Source organism: Balaenoptera ricei, chromosome 10 (genome assembly GCF_028023285.1).
Source record: "Balaenoptera ricei isolate mBalRic1 chromosome 10, mBalRic1.hap2, whole genome shotgun sequence".
NCBI classification, from domain to species: Eukaryota; Metazoa; Chordata; class Mammalia; order Artiodactyla; family Balaenopteridae; genus Balaenoptera; species Balaenoptera ricei.
The window spans coordinates 20,486,972-20,512,907 of record NC_082648.1 but is presented as its reverse complement, the minus strand read 5'-3'; the positions used below and the strand labels follow the sequence as shown (position 1 = coordinate 20,512,907).

At 39.2% G+C, this 25,936-nt stretch overlaps 1 protein-coding gene across 6 annotated transcripts in view; it reads left to right on the top strand.

Annotated features, from left to right (window-relative positions):
- Window positions 1-25,936, top strand: part of SOX5 (SRY-box transcription factor 5) — a 995,182-nt gene that overhangs the window by 1,758 nt on the left and 967,488 nt on the right. Inside the window, exon 1 of one of the 6 annotated variants that reach the window (XM_059935451.1) lies at window positions 23,270-23,335. The exons of 4 other annotated variants lie outside the window; for them this stretch is intronic. The gene's annotated coding sequence lies outside the window, so the exon portion shown is untranslated. Of the gene's footprint in view, window positions 1-23,269; window positions 23,336-25,936 lie in introns of those variants that run through there. One more of the 6 variants, XM_059935453.1, reaches the window with a different exon arrangement.

The following is a 25,936-nucleotide window of genomic DNA, read 5'->3' as shown; positions in this document are numbered from 1 at the left end:
ACAGAGTGATTTGTTTCCTTGCAGTTCATAAATAATGGCCCCTAGTATCCTTAACCACCACCCCCCCCCACAAACAAAACAGGCCAATCAAGTAGGCGCGTGGGAGATTTGTAGGCAATGGACATTTCAATCAGAAAAACCAGAGCAGTTTTTGATCAGGATTACAAGGAGTGAGGCTCGATTGCCAAACGTGATTAGGTTAAGGGCCAGATGGTTTTAAAGTATACGGAAATGTTTTTTAAGTTTGACTTTTATAGCATTTAGAAGGAGGACGATTTCTTAGAGTCTTTACAGAGCTGCTAAATTTTGATCTGTCTAATTTTGAAGGAATTCAGCTGTACGTGAACTGCTATTAGCTCTGATAGGGAAGGAATCTGGTTTCAAATGCAGATACATGGGACAGAGTTTCTGGGGGTGCTTCTTCCTGATTTAAATATAGCTCTGAGGCTGAAGCCTAGATAAATTCAGCCACAGTGATTTAAAATCATAAGTACTTACACTGAAAGTTCTCTTAGGCACTGTGTAAAGTTCTCCTGCAGATTATGTCATGAACTGTTTATTCCTCAGAAGTATACAAGATAAAAATCATAAACATCACTTAAAACTGTTGCAACACAGCATCAATTAAATCCTTAAAGTGGTAGAGATTGCTTTTGTTTGCCTAAAAGGTAGATCTTTCATCACATGAGTTGTTTAAAAACATTTAATTGTGGGCGTGGGAAGGGATGTGCATAATTATTTAGTTATTTATGTTAATTATATAGTAGCATACTTGCTGGAAATTCTTTCTTTTTTGTCCTTTCTTTCCAGTGGTCTTCTAACAGTCTTGTACATGAAATAACAGAGTTTTTGTTTGCCTGGGTGTTTTAAAAAATCTCTTTTTGTAGACTTTTTGAATGGGCAGTAATGAATCAATCTGATATAGACTTGCAAGAGTACTCTTAATACAGGAAAAAAGAACTTCAGCTCTTAATACGGAAACCCTATATAGTTTTCTTGTTGAGATTAAGCAGTTCTGGTTGAATGCCATACAGGATTCAAAACTCTCAAACTTATTTGGTAAATAACCAGGCATTTGAGATCCAGTGGTTATTTCAAGTTAACTTAGTTCTATACATGTAAATGCACATCCTGTTTAGACTGACACATGGTTTTGTAAAAGAAAAAAAATGAATATACGCTTATAAAGATGTTATCTGTGGAGAATATGGAGTAAACAGTAAATAAGAAGAGTGAAATTTATGCTCAGGTATGGCTTCTTCCTTTTTTTTTTGTCCTTTTTGAGCGTAAAGCACAAGCTGTCGGGAGAGTTTAAAATTTCATTTTCCAAAGAATTTGAATGCTTAGAGAATTTTTTCTCTTCTAAAGCAAATGAAAAATATGATATAATGATAAAAGAATATACCGTCTTCTTGTAAAAGCTCTATCCCTTTATTGAGTGGTAGACAATCATTGTTTTCAAGGTATGTCTAGATTATATAAAAAATGTAATATGCAGGGCAGGATAAAACTTGTTTTTATTAGTTTAAAATGCACTGGATTTCAAATAACTTAGAGTTCTAATGTTGAACACTATTTAGATTTCCAGCAGGTAGCATTGTTGGATATGATTGATTGGCGTAACCTGGATGATTCACCCAATATCTGATCACCTCTAGTGGTAGAGAATGCTATAATTAGAGTTTTGAGAGTAACCTGGAAAACTTATTGTCTAGGCCTGAAGTCAGTGCATTCCCTCACATACACGTCACAATTTTTAGCCTGAGAAATGTAGATTTATTTTAAAGGCAAAGAAAGTGCTTGGCTGTTTCAAATAAACGATCCCCTGAGCTTAGAGTTGTAGATAGTTAATAAAATAAAAGTCCAGTTTTGTTCCAAACATTGTTTTAAAACACCCATTTGTAAATTGTCTACATTTGGTTTTCATATGTTAATGATTTGGGATCTGAAACTTCTTTCAGAAAGGCATTTTGGTTTATCTTAAAAAACACCACACAAAACTGTCTAAACAACTCTGTAAATAAACTGTTCCAAATGCCTCAATTTGATGAATGAATTAAAGAATTATAGTTCTTAATCCAATTATGATCAGTCTTGTTATTCCATTTCCCATTTGAGGGTGCTTAGGGAGTGGGGATGGCAAATGATTCTCAAATGTGAGTGGAGTCTTTGTTGTTTATTTTCCGTGTGTGATATAACTTAAATAATCACTCATACCTAACATTTAGGAGAAGGATTTTAGATGAAGAGATGTAATTCAACGATCTTCAGTTAAACCAACAGTTCATTTGCATGTAAAGTTGCTCTTAATGGAAGAGTTAAAATGAAGTTTTTAAGACTGTGAAGCAAGGATCTAACCTTTTGCTTAAAAATAATGAATTTTTATATTTAAAGGGGCAGAAATGGAGCACTTAAGGCTCAGTAGCAGGGCAGACGACATTCAGGCACTTTTAGTCACTTTCAGCTGGGCCATATTGGGACGTTTCCATGGGACTTTTTAATAAACTTTGCTGTGTTCAGTGTTCTTGTTTTTAAAAAAAAGGGGAATATGCTTTTTGGGTTGTTTCCTCCAGACCCCTACCCCTTTAGCTGCCTATATGGGTGCTTTTGAATGCTTTCCTGATCTGGGGCCTGAACTTTAGGCCTGAACCCCTTGATTACTTCCCAGTTTGCTTTAATGGACTCTTCTGAATTTCTGCCCCATTTGCCCAGTCTAACCTCTGGCTCATAAGCCAATGGATTCAAAGGTGATGATAGCTTATTATGTTTTAATTCTCTAACTAAAAGTTGTTATTATTATTATTGCAGTTTATCATGAACATCTAATTCCTTAGAGAAAGACGTGGAGTATCAAGTGAAGCTGCCAGGAAGGAATACTTGTAAACATAGGGATTTTTTGTTGTACCACTCAAAGCATACCTTACAGGAAAGTCATTACTCTGCTTATGAATAAGGATGACATTCAGTGGGGGCAGTGTATTGATAGAATTAGGGGAAAAATGAATACATTTAAAGAATACATGAAATAACCACTCTTTAAAAATTGAGTCTTTAAAAAAAACACCCAGAAAAAAAATGCGTCTCCAGGAAGTGGCAGTGGTGGTGACGGTGTTGGTATTGAATTCTACAGGTAGACGTCCATTCATTCTTTATTGCTGAAAGTTCATTATAAGTTAAAAAAAAAAAAAACCCTACCTGATTATATCTTTGAGGCCCAATGACTTGTCATTCAATTACTTCGTGATTCTATGCTACCCCATGTCCAAAGGGGACAGATAGTGCAGCAGTCAAAGGGATGACTTCCACCTGGCATTCCTTGGACGCTCATGCACTGCCTTTTCCCTGCAGCAGCAGTTCAAGTCTGGGAGCTTAGGGAATTCAGGAGGGACCCAGGATGCAAAAGAAGCCAGCCCACTAGCATTTGGAGTTTTTCAGTTTAGGTCTATTTATAATTCTTCCAAGACTTCACTTGGAGTTCTGAACATTTAGTGCTCTGCCCCTTTTCTTAATCTCTGAAGCTCGAGTTTATAATCCTTTTCTTGTAGGGATATTGCACGGATTACAGTAGGTATTGTATATCAGATTCCTAGCATAGGGTCTCTCATGAACGAGGTGCTTGGTAAATGTTAGCTACACTCTTCTCTCCCTTCAGTCAAGTCTAGATTTTGATCGTTAATAATGTTTGAAGCTTCATTTTGTACTTGCTTTGAACTTATTTGAATCCGAGAAGAAAAATATATCACTTTCTTGAGGCTGAGATCAACACTTTAAAATGGTGATTCAGTTAACGTCTATATATGATCTCTGACAATGTGGTTTTATTAAGATTCTGTATTTGGTGCAAGTGTGAATTCTATCTTTTATTCATATAAATGTTCCTTCCGTGAAAGGAACAAAAACTTTAGGACCTAACTATAGATCTCTCTTGTTATAATTTTTGATTTCTTGTTACAGATAAAAACTAGTCAAAATTTATTGTGATGTTATCCATTGAGAGTCATCTACCTATGGGTTATGTTAAATTTAGCCCATGTGGATAGAGAGAAATTCCACTTGGAAAAAGAGATAAGTCTGACTTTGCAACGTTTTGCCCTAAAGAGTTAACAGTTCCTTCAACGGGAACCGCATAGGTTTGTTTGTTTAAATTGGGTGCAAGGAGAAAGGCACAATCAGTGTACCATTGTCTGTTTGAAGAGATGATGTACAGTAACATGGAAAACTTTGTGGTTGTTTTCTTCTCGCAATGATTCAGAGAATTTCTCTGTAAGTACAACTGACCAAAGATAAAGAAAAGGCTAAGAAAAGAAAAAAAAGCAAATAAATGACTTGGTTATTGCATTAATTTGGGTCCATGAAGAAGCAGACGCCAAGATGAGATTAGACATGTAAGACGTTTTTGGGGGGAGGGCACGGGAGAAGACTGGGAGAGCCTTTTAACTATGACCCAGGTTTGACACTTGTGCAAGGAGGAAGGGAAGGAAAGAGGATTGAGTAGGAGGAACTTGACTGTAGTGCAGTTTGAGAAGGATTTGGCTAGGGAGCCAAGAGTCAGCCATTGGAGGGACCCTCTGTCTCAGTGGAATGGCCTGCATTCATAGCCCCCACTGTGCTCAGTCCTTGGCTAGGAGCAGCCCCCTGGAAGCAGGGCCTTGGAGCACAAATGATACTGGAGACAGAGAGGGGCAGCCGGTGGGACACTGAGTCCATTATATTCTGGCCACAGGAGATCTGACTGGTGTCGTTGTGGTTTGGAAGTATAGGCCTGAGCACTCGCTCTGGTTGGGTGGACCTGCCACTAAAAAAAAAGATCTGGCGGTTTCTTTGAGTTCTGAGGCTTTATTTTCCTCCATTGTAAAATGAGAATAATGATTGTGTCACCTCACAGAGTGCTAGTCAAGATTAAATGAGGTTATATGAGATTATATATAAATCCATAGTACCACGCATGGTACAGGCGAAATGCTCAACATATAGTTCTCTCTTTTTAATGTACTCATAAAATGCAATTGAGAGGTATAGGTGAATCGTATCAGGTGATGGTAAATATATTTAAACGGTAGGTAATTCGTGTAATTAGAAGGTGTTGTTTATGCAAGCAGACATCCTTAACGCCTTTTCAGAAGAGCTCACTTCAGTTCTCATGCTTCAGTCCTTATTTTTATGAGGCTGTAAACAGTGCAACAGAGAGACCAACTGACCTTGACCATCTTCTGGTAATTTGCCCTAAAGCGTGAGGTAGACAGAGCAGTCTCTTCATTTCCTTACCCCTCTAGGCTTACCTATTCAGTTGAGAAGCAGCTTGCACTGTAAGTCTGCATTTTATCTTGAGCCTCAAACACCTTGCGAGTCTTTGCTTCCCTGTGTTACTGTTCCTAAACCAACTTGCCGCGCGGCACAAAGCACTGAACTCAAGTGGCCCTCAGCGCGAGCTCCTGCTGTGATGAGTCACAGAGCCACCAGCACTTTGTTGCGTTAGATTTGATCACTGCCATGAGCAGTCCTTCGATTGTCAGCTAAGAGACCCTTCAGGGAGTTGTCCCTTAATAGAAAGTCTTTTTTCTTCCCTCCTGTTGTAACTTTAAATTAAAAGAAACTGTAGAGGAGCTGGTGGCCTTGCAGCAGTTCATTCTTCTACCTACTGGGAGAACAACATCTGAGAAAAGACGTTATTGGACTGAGAATTGAGTTGTTGCTATTTTTTGGGGGCCAGCGTCGGGGGTGGGGCGGTGGCCGGGGAGCACGAGGCTGTTGGCAACGTCGTGGCAGGGCGGCTGGCGGGGTGCCGATCCTCCTGTGCCTGCCCAGGAGCGTTTGGGGGATGGAAGACATTGACTTAGCATGTTGGGATACATGAGACCACTGGTATTTTGCCCCTGAGTTTTAGGTGGTTCTGTGTATGGTACTGTGGGAAACTGGCACCGGGACAACTTCAGAATCCAAGGAGGATGGGAGGCAGGAAGAGAGAGCTAATTTTTGACACATTCCTCAGACAAGTGCCCCCTCTAGGGAATCTGTGCCCAGGATAAGGACTGCTTACTGTGAGGCTTTTGGCATAGTTTTCCCCAAATAGTGAGTGCTGGTTGCTTCAATGTCGCTAGTTAAAAAGGTTGACACGCTGAACATTTGGAGAGGCTCTCTGCTGAGCCAGGCGTTGTACCCTCCGCAGTTGCTGGTCCATCCCCATTCTGGGTTAGGGCCTGCCCTCAAATCGGATGCCTGCTAGGATTCCCTGGGGCACTTCACAGCTGCTGAAAGCTGAACTTGTTTGACGTGTGCTATCAGGGGCTGACTGGGGCTTGCATGTATGTTCTGGCGATGCTCGGTGTCACCGTGCAGTATTGGCAGCCTTTCACGTGTATCTGGCACAGTCAGTCTCATTACTTGACTCTTGCAGTGGGAGCTGCTTTGGAACAAGTGCATACCGTTTCTTATAGCTCTGTCTTGACTTTCCATACTTCACTTTCTCAGCCTCATCTCCACCGTACCTTTACTACCAGCAGAATAGTAGTGCCTTTTCTACATGAAATCAGGAAGTAAAGGGACAGTTTTGATGCACACTAACCAACCAACCAAACAAATCTCTAAGTTTGTAAAGAAAGTTAATGGGCTCACTGTTTATTTCTAGGGACCTCCTCAGCCCCGCACACGTGCCTCCCTTCCCCTGTCAGTGCTTACTGGGCTTTTCTTAACCCTTCTCTTCCCACAAGGTCTTTCTGCTTCTGGCACCATCCCCACTGTGCATTGAGTTAACTTCACCAGAGGAAGTGAGAAGTGGAGAGTTCTCTAAGCACTCTGCTGCCTGGTTCGAAAGGGGTAGCGGTAGCCGTAGGTGACAAACATTTGGAAGGTAAGCTGCTTGAGGGTATGGTGGTGTATTTCCAGCACAATCACAGTACCTGGAACGGGGCAGCCACGGAATCAATGATTGCTGAGCCAGCTTGTCTTGCCAGCTGAGCTTCATTCCTATTCAAGGCAGCCCTGCGTGGCGGGGAAGTGGGAAAACTCACAGTGGTTGAGCCTCCACCATGTTCCAGGCACGTGCTAGGTGCTTTACGTGGATAATCCCATTTAATCCTCACAGCCCACACATTAGGTGGCAGTTATCCCCTTTTCACAGATGGCCAAACAAACTCCAGGGGGTCAGGTACTCACTCATTTTCCTCCGTTAGTGAACAGGAGAGTCACTGCCTGGATTTCAGTCTTTTTTTTTTTTTTTTAAATTTATTTATTCATTTATTTATGGCTGTGTTGGGTCTTCGTTTCTGTGCGAGGGCTTTCTCTAGTTGCGGCGAGCGGGGGCCACTCTTCATCGCGGTGCGTGGGCCTCTCACTATCGCGGCCTCTCTTGTTGCGGAGCACAGGCTCCAGACGCGCAGGCTCAGTAGTTGTGGCTCACGGGCCCAGTTGCTCCGCGGCATGTGGGATCTTCCCAGACCAGGGCTCGAACCCGTGTACCCTGCACTGGCAGGCAGATTCTCAACCGCTGCGCCACCAGGGAAGCCCGGATTTCAGTCTTTTTGACTCAACCACATGTATTCTTTCATCCTGCTGTGGCCAAGATACTGGTGTGGGTTCCCATCCATGAAATGGGAGCACTAATGCCTGCCTGTCTACCACAGGGATAGTTAGGAGCAGGTGAGAAGTGGTCACTGAAAGTGATGCTTGAGCTGTAGTTTCTAAACGTCACTTACTATTATCAAGTACCCACTGCTCCATTTATTAACCAAATGAGTATTTATTGAACACACAGTGAGATGTTGCTTAAGCTGTACTTAACAGGAAATATTTTCTGACTTGAGGCAGAGTTTCTGACTACATAAAAACTGATATCAAAGGAATTTATAGAACAGTGTCTCAAAGGTGATCACCCTGTCACCTCGCTGAAAACCACTTGGGATGTTTTTGAAAATCTACCTTTCTGGCCCCCCCCCCCCACCCCCCAGATGTAGGGAACCGGAACCTCTGTGGTTGAAGCCCTGTAACCCTGAATTTTTAACAAGCATGACTGGCGATTCTTTTGCACATAAAAGTTTGAGAACCAGTGATAACAAACCTTTTATTGATTTAGTTTGGTAGTAAGTTATATATATGGCATATGGAGATAAAGTAAGATGCTCAGAGAGTAGTGGCAGGGCCAAGATAAAGCACAGGTGACTGCTGGATTGCTAGAAAGACTTCTTTGCTGATTTGGTGTTAGGAGTTGTGAAATAAAATTTAAAGAACCTGAGTAAATTTGAGTGTATAGAACACTAGCATGCTTAAGGTCCAGAGTGAGGGGACCTAACACAGAGTGTGTTGGGGCAGGGGAAGGGTGGCAGTTCTGTGTATTCCAGGTGGTTAAGTAAACTGAAGACCAGGGGTTGATTTATTTATTTCAGTTCTGTATCCCAAATGTTTAGAACAGTGTCTGGAACATAGTAGGTGCGGAAAGACCTTTGCTTAACGATTGAATAAAAACAGATGGAGGGAGAGAGCAATATGTGGAGAATAGATTAGAATAGCTTGATTATGATTATTGTGGTTAAAGAAATCGAGAAGGAGTATGCTGGAAAGGAATCCTAGTGAGATCAGACAAGGACAAGGTTGTAATTAGACTAATATGGTCCTTACAGGAGAGTGCCTTCATACAAACAGATAAACAATGCAGAAACAAACCTGAGGTTTGTATGGGATCACATCATCAGGCTGCTGTTTGTGTGTATTATCTTGGGAGCAGCAATTACTACATGAGGATAGGGACTGAGTCTGTTTTGTTCTCCACATGATCATAGTACTTAATAAATATTTATTGAATAAATGACCGGGTTTCCACGAGGACTGGAAAAGAAAGCTTTTAAACGATACAAACATGTCTTGTAAAAAGAGAAAAAAAAAATCTTTACAAATGCTAACCAATAGATTGGTGATCGTGAAAATAACAAATCTTCATAAAACTGGAAGTTCTTAGTCTGTTTGGAGTTTAGTAGGCTGTCCATCGGATTGTTCGCCTGTCACCAAGCAGTGCTTTGCTGTTCATGTCACTTCCATTTTACTGTTGTCGAAAATCCACGGTGATGCCTAGCACAGTGAGTGCCTTGCCGATATTAGCTATTGAATAAGTATTTGCTGAAGAGTTCAATCTGTGAATGAAGCGTATTGACTGGGGCTGGGGGCAGGGCAGGTGGGAAATTGAAGGCCGATGAAGAGAGTTGCCTTCCTTCACTTAGAATTCCCAGAGTGACCTGTGATCCAGTGACCTTTAGTAGGCAGATTTTCCATATAACTCAAAGCCTGGTTATTGTAATCTTGAGAGGAAGGATGCTTGCTAAGGTAATGACTGCAAAGGTGGGTTCAGCATTGTTAGAAGAGGCAACCATTCGTTTGATCTCGAAAGTCAGGCTGGAGAATGTATTGGGGAGAAAACGGTGAAAAGTAATTCTAAACCTAACTGGAGTTTCAGTAGAAAAATGGCTCTAATTCAAACGGTGTAATGTTAACATCAACGCGCGTCTTGTGGCTCAAGCCCCGCATACTGCTTTGGAAATAAAAGGAGATTGTGTAAAGAATTAGCAATACAAGGCATTTTTAAGTGCTTTATTGCAGAGGCCTGTGATACTCTGTGAAATCTATGCAGGCTTTTTCTTCCTGCTGTGCTTAATTTCAGAATCTGATGCTATTACCCATCCTTGGAGAAAAAAAAATCATTCTCTGTTAACTCTTAAAAACCAAGTTTAACATTGCACTTGCTTTCAACATAATCTTTCTGACATTTCTCAGGAAGAGAGAAGTGGTGTATTTAGCCACGGAGGGTTTTTGTCTCCAAGTTTAGTATCCAGGATTGCTTCTAGGGGGCGGCATTAGAGTAAGAGGGCAAGTTGGAAATAAATGTTAAAAGCTTAAGTTTAGAAATGGCTCAAGCAGCTTGAAGAATAAGGTCCCTGAAAGAGTCGGCAGAGCTTGTGTTTGGCATGCATCCAGATCAGAAGCCAGAAAGGCAAATGTGTTATAAAGAAGATCAGGCAGAAGCCAGGACAGGAGTTAAATCTTTACAATATAGGTGACTATCTTCTTGTGACATGAAGACAAGCCCCCCAAAATAAGTTCCTTGGCATGCCATTATTGTGCCCCTTTGCCTGTCTAGCTTGAAATAGCAGTTGATGTTGACTGATAGTTTACTGTTGCTAGACATTGTGCTAAGCAGCTTATTTTTATTTTTATTGATTCTTCCCAGGAATTCTCTGATGTAGATACAAATGTTGCTCCATTATACAGATAAGGAAACTGAGCTGGCCCAAAGTAGTGTAGCTGGTATGTGGTGGAGCTGAGACTTGAACCCAGAGTGGGCTGATTCTGAGGCTTGGGCCCTTACCCATTGTAATATAGGAAGTATATTTTAAGTCCTGTTGAGTCATCCCTCAAAATTATGCTTGTGTTTCCCCCTTCCTTTATATATGTACTTCTGTCACTCTAGGACAGGCTCTTTTCAGCTTATTTCTGAACTTTTGCAAAGTTCCCCAAAGTGGGATCTCTCCCTACAATCTGTACTGTTTACAATTGTCAGGTCAGTCTTCCTAACGTGCTATTTAGGTCATGTTGTCCCTTTCTTAAACATTCATGGTGCCTGAATACTACACACAGATGGGACCCAGACCCTTAAGTCTGTTTTTTCTTCTCCAAGTCTTCTACCTTTTCAGGCTCATATTTGAAACCTTCCTTTTGAGAACAGTTTGCTTCTGATCTGGATTCAAGCTGAGCACAGTTTCCCAGATGACTCTCAAACTGTCTGTGACACGTGAGCCTTGTCAACTCCTCTCAGAATGCTCATGCCAGGGGCCTTCCACGGGCATTGCACCAAAAGCCATGGCTCGCATTTGAACCCTGTCTGACTTAGGAAATTCTTCCGGAGTTGCTTTTCCATCTGCTTCAAACCTCCTCATCATTTGACTTTCCTTGGTTCCCAATCCACTTGACTCTCTCTCTTTCAACTTTCTCTTTTGATTTTGTCCCTTCATTCATTCAGTAATCAACAAATATTTGTTGAGCACCTACTATGAGCCAGACACCACATTAACTGCTAGAGAGTCTGTGATGTGTGGAACAGGCACACACCTTGCATGCAAGGATTTAAATTCTATTGGGGCAAATAAATTTTAATCAAATAATCAACTGCATTTCTGATTGCAAATTGTGGAACTATATTTCACAAAGTTATATACAACATAGAGGACAAGTATCTGATATTTTGGCAGGACAGTCAGAGGAGGCTGCCATGAGGAAGTCACGTTTGAAGGATGGTTAATGAGGTAAAGAGGACATAGGGAATGGCATGTGCAAAAGCTCCAAAGAGAGGGGGAGAAGGATGTGTTCCTGGAATTAGAAGGCCAGCATGGCTGGAGCAAAGTGACTGGGAAATGCACATGGATGGGGCTGTAAAGGTGAGTCTTCATAATAAGGGTGATAAGAAGCCCATTGAATAGTTTTAAGCAAAAGACTAATAAAATTTGTGGCTAGAGCATGTAGACCAAATTTAAGAGAGGAAGGAATGGATTTGGTAAGCTAGTAAGAAAGCTATTGTAGTGACTCACGCAAGAGAAAGATGGTGGCTTGGATTTTGGACTTTAGCAGTCATGTTTCAGATGGAGACAAAAGGAAAGGTTTCACAAGCAAACTTGGAGGGGAAATCGCCCAGTTTCAGGTGCTTTGTAACTGTCCCCCCGGCCATTCCCCCTCCACCAACCTAATGGAATATTCCATCTGGTAATTACCCATTGTTTCCATGTTTCATAGGTTTAGAAAAGAGATGCATAAGTCCATACACCTCCGAGGGATTCTGCTGGCTTGATCTGTACCTGCTTTAGCTCTTGAGTATTCAAGCAGAGAGATTTGATACAAAACTTACAGTGCCTCCTGTCTACGCATATGTATTTGCTCTCACGTTTCTATGCTTTCCTTTTGTATATATCATCCCTTCATATAGGTTTTCAGGAACCCTACCCATTCCTTAATTTCCAAATTAAACTTTGCTTTTCCACAGTGTCCCCACAGAATATACTGACTGAAGATCTCTCCTTCTGATCTTATGATATTTGTATCTATAACCACTTTTAAGGCTTTAACTGTATATTGTACTGTATTGTAAGCATGTTGTGAATATGCCTTATCCTTTGAGAGATATTGTGAGTTTGCCTAGGGATGTGGATGCTCTAGTTCAATATTATACTCCTATTTTGGATCATCATTTACATCGTTAGCACGGCAGTCTACTTAACCTCTCTCAGTGTGTGCGTCCTCATCTGCAGAATGGGGATAATTAGATGTACTTCATAAAGCAGTTGTGCGGAATTAATGAGAGAATGAGTACAAAGTCTATAAAACAATCCTTGGCCATAACGAGCTCCACCATGTGATGACATTTTATGGTCATAAACGTTATTCTTTGAAATCAGAAGCCTGTATCTTATTACTACTTTTGTCTACTTGGAGCTCAAAAAAATTATTGAGTTCAGATTTGGATTTAAATTTATGTATCATTTCTGCCAGGGGGATACAAATATAAGTAAATCTTGCTTCTTGTCTGCACAAACCTCTATTTGATAGGGAAGCTAGTAACATAAACTGGTAATTATATATCAGTGTGATAGGTATAGCGATAGAGTATTTTGAGAGCACGGAAGAGAGGTTGGGGGAAGATTTTGTAAGTGAATTGATGAGCTGAGTATTTTATCAATCAATTAAATACATACTAAAATAAAGTATGTATATCGTATAAAATTCAAAGTTACGTAACAAAATAGCACTCCTGTCTTACTGACGATCATGCCACTCCATTCCTATTACTTCCAACTCTGTATTTCTAAATAAAATGTTTACTCCTTATTTTTCAAAAAATGTTAGTTATTGATTAACCTCCTACTATTTGGCTTTGTTATTCTACTCTTCCCCCACCCCTACTTCCTAAAACCACACATATTCCTTTTCCCATTGTCCCAATATACTTTCATCTCCCCCCTTTTTTAGGGTTAAATCAGTTCAGTAAACACAGTTACGGGAATTCCCTGACAGTCCAGTGGTTAGCACTAGGCGTTTTCACTGAGGGGGCCTGGGTTCGATCCCTGGTCCAGGAGCTAAGATCCCGCAAGCCCCGAGGCCAAAAAAACCCAACAAAACAAATAAAAAACCAAAAAGTACCCCCCAAAACACACAGTTACTTTGACTCTTTAAAACGTTGTTTATCACTGAGAATATTATATATTGATTACTTTTACTTTTTATACAACTTTTTTGGTTTTCCTGGAGTTAATAGTGGCTTATGTTCAAACCTACAGGTTTTACTAGAAGTGCCCAATGTTTACTGGAATTTCTGAGTCAGGCTTAAAAAGGTGGAGTGACATATCCAGGGTGGGCCTTGGGGGCAGTCCGCTGTGGTTGGAAGGACCATTTTATCACTGACATAATTTAGAATTAGTCTTAGAATTAGATAATAAAAAGACCATTGACTTTTAGTCATTTATATTGTGCTTCTTAAAATTTCTGCAGACACTGAGCTCCCTTATTGCCTGTACTTGGGCACACTGCTTCTGCCAACCTGCCCTTGGAAAGGCTCTGAGTTAAGCTAAGAAAGGAAGAGGGTGGTGCTTTGAGAAGGGAGGAGGGTATTCCAAGCAGACAGGACAACGTGAGTAAAAAGGCAAGAAAGTGAAAAATAGCATGGCGTGTTTGTGAAATTACAGAGAGTTTGGTGTTGGTAGAACATAAAGTACATGATAGGAACCAGCTGAGATGAGGCTGTGATGTTGGCAGTAGTCAGAATCAAGGTGGTCTTTTTATTATAGACCAAATGCCCCAAATTCTGTCTTTTAGGCCATGGGGAACCTTACGATGTTCGGTAACATGGTCTGCTTTGCTTGTGAATGAACTAATGACACATTAGCCAGAAAATGCAAAACTGGCTCCTTAAGTCAACAGTTAAAATGCGTATTTGGTGACATGTGAATACTTTAGGGGTACCCTATCAGAATTTTTAGAGCACACAATCCTGTAGAATGTGCATGCACGCACAGACACATATTCATAATTTATGTACATGTGTTATACTTGAGCTAATATTCAGGGCACAGTAAACTCTGAGAGCAAGGTTTAGTTTAAATAATAGTTGAAGTAACAGTGGTATTACATCAGAGTTCCCTGGAAACAAACTCTGACATGTAGATTTGCATGCATTGGATTTATTGGGAGGGTTCTTGGCGACAGCACCTGCGAGGGGCTCAGAGAAGCAGGATGGGCCTAAGGAGAAGTTGACTGTGATGCAGCTGGGGCTTCAGCTAACCTATGAGGAGCTCTGGAACTGGATAGCTCCTTGGAGATGTCCTGAACTGAGACAAGCGGGCCAGGCCTTTGTAACCATACATTGGTGCTGGATGTGGGCCATCCCTGGGGAGCTGGAGGAACTTTGGATGAGGGCAGTTCTTGAGAAAGGCCTTAGATGTGAGTCTTCAGCAGCCAGCACTCTTGGTAGCTAGGATATGAGTGCTGCTAGGTAGCACACTACAGTATCCACTAAACACAACCTTCCCGAGACTCTCTATGTTTTTGAATTCTCATAGATTTTTCTTGAAATATGGCTGACAAAGAGCTAGCAGTGGGTCTAAGAGATACAGTTCTGCCATTTTCCCATGTTCACTTGTATTTGCATTATTAGTATTACTTTGAAAATTCCTAGATTTTTGTTTTGTTTTGTAGGACATATTTTAAAACCACTTCTCTGCTTTATGAGGGTTAATTTATCTAAAAATTAGACAGTGTAGTCCCCAAGCCACAATGTGTGACAAAATGGTAAAACAAAAGAGAGAGAATGGCATTAAGTTCTTCCAGTTGTGAAACGAAGGCCCCTGTGGCAATCTATTAATAGTTAGATGAAATAAAGAAGTATGTGGATCATCTTGAACTTCTAGCTTTGGAGAAAATGTCTTTGTGGAATGAGACCAAGGGACATTTTAATTGGAGGTAGGACAGCTGATTTGACATAGACATATGGTGGTGGTAATGGTGTCTTTGTGTATTTATAAAGCAGGAGGAATTCTTGCCCAATATGTGTACAAGAGTATAGGCCTAGGTTTTTCAGGTTCCCAGATGGGCATCTAAGTCAGTGTTCTCCTAACTTTTTTTTGATAATGTATATACACCATCAATAAAAAAAGAAAATATTACTTTATTAACAGTAAACATGCAAAAGTAGAAATTAAAAGGCCTGAGATAAAGAGGGAAAAAAGGATATCTATAGAATAAGAAATATAAATAAAAATTGTAATATTCTCTTTTAGCATGCCAGTGGATTTTTTTTTTTTTTTTTTGAAGCCACCTTGAAGACTCTTAGAGCATAAGTTATATACTTAATAGGGGAGAAAGTGTACTGGTGTCACACTTTGACAATTTTATGAGTTTGACCTATGCAACTATTTAAATGTGATAGTATGAACTACAGGTATTAAGAAATAAATAAGATTTTAGAACACAGTTGTGGTACTTTAAGATATTTTAAAAATCATGAAAGGAATGTGTGTGTGTGTGTGTGTGTACACGTGTGTATGTCTGTTTGTGTGTTTGTGCTAGCCAGCGTCATAATGACTTAGCATTTCCTTCTGTTTAGCAATTCCTCATAATTAACTAAAAGGTTGGGGCCACACTGACACCATTACCCCTCTGTATATCTGGCTCTAATTTACGAGCCATATCCTGCCTAATATGCCAGAATGCTTTTGAATGTTCTCTCACTGCTTATTTTTCCTTGGATTTATAAATTTATAAATGTTGCATGCAACAATTAAAAGATACCTTTATTTGTGTCTCTCAGCAGTAGACAACCTGAAAAGGCAAAACCTTTCCTAAATGTAGTAAGTTCCTTCATGTCCTTTTGGAATTTTAAATGTTTATAAGCATTTTTATAGCAAAACTCAGCCTGGCTTTAAAGAATTATTCCAGATTTATCTTGTGCCTGAAATTTAGATAGCTTGGCTTCCTTATTAACATCTTTTATTTTCTTAATAAAAGTTCATTTCAGTTGTGTTTTCATTTTTATATTTAATAGTGTCTGCTCACAAATGTTGGTTGCTTTGAATTTCTTGGAAGGAAGGGGATAAATACATTTCAGGTAGCATTATTAGCATTATTACTACTTTTCATTACAGATTAAATTAAAAGGTAGCCAGATTTGGAACCTGTATATAGAAATCTTAATAAGGATATGGTAATCATGGCTGGATTCCTAAGTAAACCTAATCATATAATTTAAAATTCATAAGTTAAAGTTCATAAGTTAAAAGGCAGAAACCTCATTATGCTAGAGAGTGCTATTTTTAAAAATAATAAAGAGTTAAGCTTCCTTTTTTATATACATACAAATGATCTTTCCATTACTGAGTAAAGGACGTATACTGTCTCTCAAAAAAATACTGTGCCTTGACATCTTCAGGTGATTCCATCCATATTTGTTCTTATTCTCTTTATAACCATTTGCGTATTGATCTTAATAGCAATTTAAAATATATAATGTATTTGACTATGATTAACTTTTTTTTTTTTTTGGAATATTGTCACCTGCTCTTTTGCATTCTTTGAAATATTGGTCAGCAAGCTGATGATTTTAATTTTTATTTATTTATTTATTTATTTGTTTATTTATTTTTGGCTGTATTGGGTCTTCGTTTCTGTGCGAGGGCTTTCTCTAGTTGCGGCAAGCGGGGGCCCCTCTTCATCGCGATGCGCGGGCCTCTCAAGGTCGCGGCCTCTCTTGTGGCGGGGCACAGGCTCCAGACGCGCAGGCTCAGTAGTTGTGGCTCACGGGCCCAGTCGCTCCACAGCATGTGGGATCTTCCCAGACCAGGGCTCGAACCCGTGCTCCCTGCATTGGCAGGCAGATTCTCAACCACTGCGCCACCAGGGAAGCCCTATGATTAACGCTTAATTCATTCATTTAAAATATGTTTATTGTGAGTCTGTTCTTTGTCACATATGACAAATGTTGAGTAATGGAGTTACCATGGTAAGTAAAAGAGATTTGGCCCCTGCCCTTATGGACTTTCCAATCTAGTGAGAAGGATGGAGTTTAATCAGCTAATCATGCTGGAGAGACATTCTCTTCTCGGGTGTAATTGTGACTGGCAACTGGATTGTTAATTAAAAAAGAAATTGCTAAAGCATAGAATCTTAGAGAAATGATGTCATCCTTCTTTAAATATTTTAGGATTTTAAACAATGTTAAGTCAGTTTGTTTATTGGTGTTCCATTGTTTATCAATATTTATCAATTTGCCAATTAATTGATGTATAGTTGAAGCTTTTAAGGATGGGTCTCTTGAGTAACATTCCTTGTCATCTTCTTGGGTAAGTCACACCCAAAATATATGTTCTGTGGTTTTTACTTTTGATTTGCTAAAAATGATAGGAGAACTTCAAGGCATTTGGCAAGCAATCCAAGTGCAGAAGTTTGTCTAGTTTTTTTGATTTTTATTCCAATTTTATGGAATAAAATTCCATAAAAGCTTCCTTATGGAAGCTACTTGACACCTAATTTAGGGGTCTTTAAAAACACTTTACCTTTATTCCTTAAAGAAGCATTCAATCTAGTGTCACTAACAGCATCCTTTTTGCCCTCATATTCTATTACTTATGTAATATTTAATGAATTTACTCAATTACAATGGCAAATAGAAATGGTATAAAGAGCCTTGGGATCAAGCAAATAAGTAAAGCAGTTAGAGTGGGAGTGTGTGGTGTGCTACAGTAGCCTTTTTGCCATTAGGGTGCCCTGGCTAATAGTATGTTTCACGGAGGGAATGGAGCACATCCGTTACTCTGGTGACTTGGTGAACGTAGGTTGGCTATGAAAGTTGTATTCTAGGGCTAGTGATGAGTACTATGGAGTATATTATGCAGGATGAGTACACGGAGCTGTAAGGAGATATTATAGGGTAGCCTGATTTATTCTAGAAGTCACAGCAGGACTTTCAGGGGGATGAGACATTTGGGTTGGAATATGAAGAGAAGTAAGCTGTGGTTGAGTATGGAGAAAGAACACTTTGTGCAAAGCTCTGAAGTAGGTTAAAGGTTGGGATATTGAAGAACCAAAGGAGACCGGAGTGGCTTGGGCACAGAAAAGAAGGGCAGGAGTCATGAAGAATGAGGCTGGAGGAGGAGGCCGGAGTCCTGTCATGTAGCATCTTGTAGATGGCTGCTGAGGTTCTGGGTTTTTATCAAAAAAGTAAGGGCAAGTAATTAAAGGATTCAGATTTGCATTTTAAAAAGATCATTCTGGCTGTTGTTTGGAAAATGGAATGAACCAGGGCATCAGTTATGTAGTGATTAGTGTAGTCTAAATAAGAAACGTTGTCCTTGTCTCCAAAACTATTCATTCTTCCATTTTTCAGGGCCTTATCCTGCTACAAGTCTAAATGGGTCCTTGAAATACTTGAGGAAAAGCAGAACCTAAATTCATCATAGGTATAAATCTTTTCAATACCCAGAAAGACCTGGAATGGTATTTTCTATAGCGCACTTTGCTTACCATTTTCTCCTTTTCTATTTGTATTTATAGTCATGATTTCAGCCCATCATGTTGTCAAGACAATAGAAAAAAAAGGAAAAGTCATTCTTTTAAGCTTGTACCATGCTATTGATTTTCTTTGAAAGGACAACAAGTGTGTTTATTTTATCACTGTGGGTCTAAAACTTAACCATGAAACATCATTCTTTACTTCTAAACTATGTGTAACAAAGAAATTCTTTATTGCAACTTCATCAATAGTTCAAATGCAACTTAAAGGAAAGTAGGGCAGCATAAGGAAAAAAAGCACACTTGTTCCATAATTGAGTCAATTAAATAGTATTGAGTCCCACTGTCATATTCATATTGATGAAACAACTTTTATAACTACAAAGAGTCTAATAAGAAGTAAGACCTCAGAATTATGAGACAATGTCATAGACATTTTTGTATTTTTTTCTATTGTAAAATACAAATAGTGGAAGCAAGCCTTTACTTGTGTGTGATAATGAAGGAACAGCTTTTGAAAGGTACTCTTACTGGGATTTTCATAGTTTTCAAGGCTGTGCAGTAATAACCCAAGCTATTTTGGAACTGTGCATACATTAGTGTTCTGGTGCAACATGATACAATAACGTGTGAAAACGTATACGATCGCACCTTGTTTAAATTTGCAATTTTTGCACGTAATCCCACAGTGAGCTCTTGTCAGGTTTTGACTGCATAGGGGAGGAAAAGTTTATAGAAGCCTAAGAATGGGTTTGGATGTAAATATCTGACTATGAAAATAAGACTTTCTAAAAATTGTACTTTTTTGAAAGATTAAAATAGTTCAGTTTATATTATATATAACATTTTGCAAATCAACCTGTGGTTAGTTTCGCCCAGTGGAAGCTTCAGAATGTGCGTAAATAACCTTCAGAATGAAGATGTATATCTGCTCTATTATGTATTTGCAGAGTGTGAGTGAAAAGTACAGAGTTTGATTTTTTTTTTTTTTTTTTTTAAATTTTATTTATTTATTTATTTATTTATGGCTGTGCTGGGTCTTCGTTGCTGTGCGAGGGCTTTCTCTAGTTGCGGCAAGCGGGGACCACTCTTCATCACGGTGCGCGGGCCTCTCACTATCATGACCTGTTTTGTTGCGGAGCACAGGCCCCAGACGCACAGGCTCAGCAACTGTGGCTCACGGGCCTAGTTGCTCCGCGGCATGTGGGATCTTCCCAGACCAGGGCTCGAACCCGTGTCCCCTGCATTGGCAGGCAGATTCTCAACCACTGCGCCACCAGGGAAGCCCCACAGAGTTTGATTTTTAAAGACAATGATCACATTATAATTTATGCATTCATATTAATGTTGATTTTCAAAATTGTCACCCAGAGAAGCAAAACCCTGATTCCATTGATGCCCTTGTCCAAAACATTTTGGAAAACTTCCTTTCAGAACTGTCTTTTGAATCATTTGCAAGCCTGACTAAAACATCTATCTCATTACTTTCTATTCGCATTTTATACCAAGATTCATCATGCTTTTTTTTTAACTCACCAGAGTTGGCTATAAATGTCTCTTTGAAATGATGAAAATGGCTAAAATTGATTTTCAAATTATGAAATTTGTCACCATTGAGGATATTTAGAAATGTGTATGCCTGTGTGTGGTACAGACTTAGAAAGCAGTTTCAAAAGGAGGTAGAAATACTGTGAGTAATGGCTGAGCTTTAGAGTGAGTGAGTGGTCTGAGGTGACCGCTGTGAAGGGAAAGCACATGTGGATGACATGGTATGTTTGTTTAAAAACCAGTCACATTACTTTTTAATGACACTGTATATTAGTTTTTACAACGTATACAAAGAAAAATGCAAACATGCCTTTTGGAATGCAAGGCCAAAATATCTTACACAATCAGCAGCATATTTTATTAGGAAGACAATTAAAAGATTAAGCAACAACAGTGCTAATCCTGTGTTGGCAGATTCTTCAGATAATGGTCTTTACGTGGGAATGTCTCTGCACAGTTTTATTTTATTTAAATACTGTCATTTACTGTCTGATCTATAAGTATGTGTATTTCCTTTAGCATCTTATGTAATTCATACTTATTTTCATGTCATTTGAAGGTACTAGTTGGTAGCATTTGAAATTTTCATTTCAGTTGACCTCTTCCTATAAGTAATTGACCCGGTTTTCAGAATTGTTAGTGCTTGTTTTCTTAACCGTCAGTAAAAAAACCAAGTAGTCACATGTGCTTGAAATGTAAAATAATTGGATTGACTTCTAAATATTTTCTTCTTTTAAAAACAATCTGTGGTCATTCAGTACAACTCACACAAGTTTATGTGTTAAATGATTTATGAATAAAATGAAAATGAATTAGTAATGTACATATCCAGAATGTTCACCACTTGCCTCCAGTTTGAACATCTTTATTGTGTTCTTTCTTAAATGGGTAGGAAATGAAAGAAGTGATTGCCAGAGAGACTTAGTTGAGTAGCTTTTATTTTCTGAGTATTAGAATTGGTATTAGTGCTGTCTAATAGAAGGAGAGGAAACAATTCGAATATAATTTTGCCGTGGTTGGTTTTTGTGACCCTGTAAGATCAGTGAAGATTAGAAGCCCAAAGAGCTCAGAGAGTTTAGGACAACTTTCTGAGGCAGGAGATGGCAACTTATAGCCCCTGGGCAGGACTCTTGTTTAGTGAATAAAATTTTATTGGAACACGGGCATGCTCATGCATTAACTTGTTATCCACGACTACTTTCAAGCTGTAAGAGCAGAGTTGAATAGTTGTGGCAGATAACATACAGCCCATAATACTAAAATATTTACCATGTGGTCCTTTAAGAAAAAAATTGCTGGACTTGTAAGATAAAGGACCACTAGTTGTACCTGACAACCCCATCTTTATGAAGAATCCAAAGGATTTAGAGAGGCTCTTTGGAAATTAGAGGCAACATACACAACATATTTGGAAACATGGCTATGATCCATTTGTCAGAAGATATAAAAAGATTCAAGGTTTAAGGGGAGCTCAAAGCAAGAGTGGGCCCTATTGCAAGTCTGGGCTGCAATCAGTGCAAACGGTTCTGCCCCTTGGGTCATAAGACTAGGCAGAAGCCCAAAGGTAGTTTCTGACTTTCAGCTTTGGGCGTTTATCAACAGGGATCAAATGTCATTTATAGCTGCTTGAAAATGGATAGATTTAAGTGCAGACCAGTGTTTGAATATGAAGATCTGGTATACACTTTTGCACCACTTTTCAGTATAGCTAACACACCCTTTGGAGATAAAGGCTTCTTGTTTAACATGGTATGTAGTTTGTGTAGACTGATTTGTGTCATAGTGATTCTTTTATCCTGGTAAACTATGTTCACATTTCTTTTTTTCTGGTTTTGTGGTACTAAATGGGCTTTCTTTTCCTGAATGCCTTTATCCTTGACTGTTCTAAAAATTTTAAAGCACAAGATTTATGCAGGAATTGTTCCAGACTAATAGCTACTTCCTTCATATTAAACACCTTAGTTTGTATTAATGAAATTGGGTGCTCTTTTGTTCCTTTTCCCAACAAGGGGAACAGTTTTGGAGACTAAATCAGTCTTAACATGTGCTGCACCTTTAGTTCTTTGGTAACTTTATTTTACCTATTAACTGTCATGGATTTTTGACAACAAATGTCATATTTGAAATTCCATTGAAGGAAAGTATAACACTGTGATAATGTTCATTTGCAATATAATTATTCATTGACAATTTCTAAAATCTATAATAGGTTAGAAAATAAAATCCCAGCAGCTTTCGTGTTCGCCATTAAGAAAAGTAGATTCAGAAAGCTTGTATCATGGTACTGCTTACCAAAAGTTAGGAGTTTTATTCTTGTAGGAGTTAGGCTATTAAGTAATGTTTATATAATCCTGATAAACATTTCTCCATGACTGAATTTTGAGTGGAAAACTTTCTTTCCTAAAAGGCTCTAAGTGAAAAAAAAAAAGGCCTGTCCTCTGACTGTGTGTAGTGTGTGTGTGTGTGTGTGTGTGTGTGTATTTAGATCTATCTTAATACCAACTAATGCCAACATCTGGCAAAGAGATGGAGATCTGGGAATTTGTTGCTTGAAACCCTGGGACAAAGTGTTCTGCTCTGACCAGCAAACATAGCTGTGGACTTGAACTGGAATCTTAAGGGGCAGAAACGTCTTAACTGTCTGGAAAATTGGCCTGAGTCACCATGAAGGCACTAAAACAAAACTAATTTTAAGCAGGTCAAAGTTCAGTGATTCCCTCTGGAATTCAAACTTTTTAAAAGAGTCTCATGTTTAAGTGAAAAGGGTCAAAGTTGATGCACTGTTACAATGTTTTGAATGCTTTCCCTTAAGAACAGCCACCCAAGCTGGGATTAGCATGAGGAACTGCAAGGCTGGCACTTGCGTCTAGGTTAAAAATATTTTAAAGCAGTAAATGCCGTCAGTACAGAGAGATCCCTGGGAGCCTTTCTATTCAAAAATGTGTGAGCTCAGGGCAGCGACTGCAATGTAATTTAGGGCAGTGTATATGCTTCATAGCTTTGGAGAATATTGCTTCCTGCTAATGTTCCATCAGAGAATGGTAGGATAGTAGTAATTTTAGAAGGTGGTATTCCTTTTTGTCTTACATCGAAAACTTCAGAATAAATAAAAGGACACAGCAACTGAACAAGAAATGTAACTATGGAAAAGTACCAATGAATCTAAATTTGAACTGAACAGATACAAAATCAGCATGGGTGTAGGAATATTTTTAAGGCGAAGCTACGGTGAAAGTGACTTCCCAGGGAATGAACTGCACAGGTATGTATGGTGTGTGACAAATAGCCTGCAGAAACTTTCAAGAAAGTGCCTTGTCAACAGTGAGGTCCTTTAACTATGACCGGATGTAATGCTGTTGAACATTTGAATTGAGGAATTATTTTAGAAAATGGAAACATAGGAGATTTAAATTCAGTGTCTGGCATTCAGAGGATATCTAGATATCCCGAAGATGCCAAGGAATTAGCTAGTCAGAATTCCTTGAATGAGATTGTACTGGGATCGTATGGTGGCCTTAAACTGAAGTGTGTGATTCCAGCACTTTTGATGTTAAAATGTTATACACTGCAGCTTAATGCGATTGACTGGGTATTTTCTCAGTCTGAAGATCTTGTTGCTGACTAGGTTGAGACCTAAACAACATTCTTAGACATTAAAAAGAGCCTATCATTTTATGGGTTGTGTCTAGGAAAGGGGAGAGGAACATTTACTCTGCCTTCAAATTTAGAGACTCAGCTAAAAACTGCAGCTATGAAATTTGGCTGGTATCCATAGTCTACTCAACTTCCTGTAAAACTTTGGTTGTTCGTATTAGCTGTTTTCTTTTTCCTTGATACCAGTGGCAGAATAATTCTGTTGCTCTTCATCGTAAACCTATGATACTCACTTTGAAGAAGCTTTACTTATTTAGTTATTTATTCAGTAAATGCCAGTTATTCCAATTTGAGGAATTACATTTTGCATTGTGTTTACTGTGTCTCAAGAGATTTGAACTCAGTCATGTCTGTTTATTTTAATGAGATAAGTCAGTCCCACGTGATAACTTTTACCAAAACACAGAATAAAAATGCATGAGGAAGAAGGAAAAGCCAAGTTATTGTATGACATGATGATTCTCTCTTGTACAGTTTTTAACTGGAAAGTGACCTGAGTTGGGCTGAAAGATGAGAAGATGTCATGCATGTTCTTTGTGCTTCCTTCACTAAGATAGGTTGATAGAAAGTGGTCTTTGATTTGGATCCTTGAATTCAGTTATGTTTATAATTATTAAGATTGTGAATGCTTCTTATCTTAATGTAGTGATGCAGAAAGAAGAATAAGAGAGAATCAAATATTACAAAAGTTAAATTAGGAGAAGTAAAATGATAAATGTTTGCAAGAATTGGTGCTAGGATTATAATGCAGGAGTAGTTTTAGGGTAAGTTCTTAGATTTCTCAGAATCTTAATTATAGACCAGCAATTTAAATTTTTGAGCAGGGAATTTCCAAAACAAAATTTATTTACCATCAAAGCTATATGAAGGGCTTCCCTGGTGGCGCAGTGGTTGGGAGTCTGCCTGCCAATGCAGGGGACACGGGTTCGAGCCCTGGTCTGGGAGGATCCCACGTGCCGCGGAGCGGCTGGGCCCGTGAGCCACAATTACTGAGCCTGCGCGTCTGGAGCCTGTGCTCCGCAACAAGAGAGGCCGCGACAGTGAGAGGCCCATGCACCGCGATGAAGAGTGGCCCCCGCTTGCCGCAACTAGAGAAAGCCCTGGCACAGAAACGAAGACCCAACACAGCCAAAAATAAATAAATAAATAAATAAATAAATAAATTAATTAAAAAAAAAAAACTATATGAAGAAATAGAGAAACCTCAGTATATTCAATATTCTAATTTATTATTTCAACAGGACTAGTTAACAGTTTTATCACAAATGACCTTTTGAAAAAATAGTTGTTGCTCTGAACTTTTGCCCCTCTATTGTGTCTTCACAAGGAGAACTTTTGTAGAGAAGAGTCTTAAATCTGTCTGATAGTAAAATATCGTGATACGTTCTCGTTTCCCTACATCTCCAAGCTCTGTCAGCCGTTAAACTTGTGCTAGCCGACGGCTGGCTCGACATGCTGAGCTGATCCTTTTGTTTAACTGTCATTGCTCTTAGCTTCCCCACTTAAACTAGCTGTCAGAATCCTCTAGGTCAACCAGATAGTTTGCCTTATATTGCAAGTTCACCTGAACCATCTTCTGAGGTAGGGCCTATGATTTCATGAGAAATAGTCACCTCAGTGGGGAGCTACAGAACTCACCTCTATCTTCCAAGTGTTAACAGTAACCTATAATAATAATTTGTTGACACAAAATGCTTCTTTTTATGCATTACCTATTTCCAGAGGCCTAATTTAGGTTTGTATCAAAATGGATATCACAAACAGTACAGCTTCCTGCTGAGAAGCAAAGTGCTACTGAGAGACTTTCTGTTATTCTTTTGGTGGCATCTGGGAGGGGTGAAGAAACACGGGGGTGGGGTGGGGAGGGAAGCAATTGTCAGTCACTTAAGTGTCACCAGGACAAGCCGTGGTGGAGAATGGTTTTCAAAGGCAGAATAGCTTGATGGAATTGTTATATCAGGAGCTGAACTTTGTTCTATTGCACTTGATAGGAGGCAAATTTCAGAACAAGGAAAACAGAAGTGGTTATAGCAGATTCCTTATTTTTCTGTATGATTTTCATACTTCATGCTCTAGCAACAGTGGCAGTGCTTACTTACCCAGGTATAAATACAAACAATAATACAGTGCTGAGAAAGTTTTAAACTTTAAGTCTCCACTGAAAGTCTTAATTCTTCATCACAGAATCCCTGGCTGTGCTAGAGTCTGT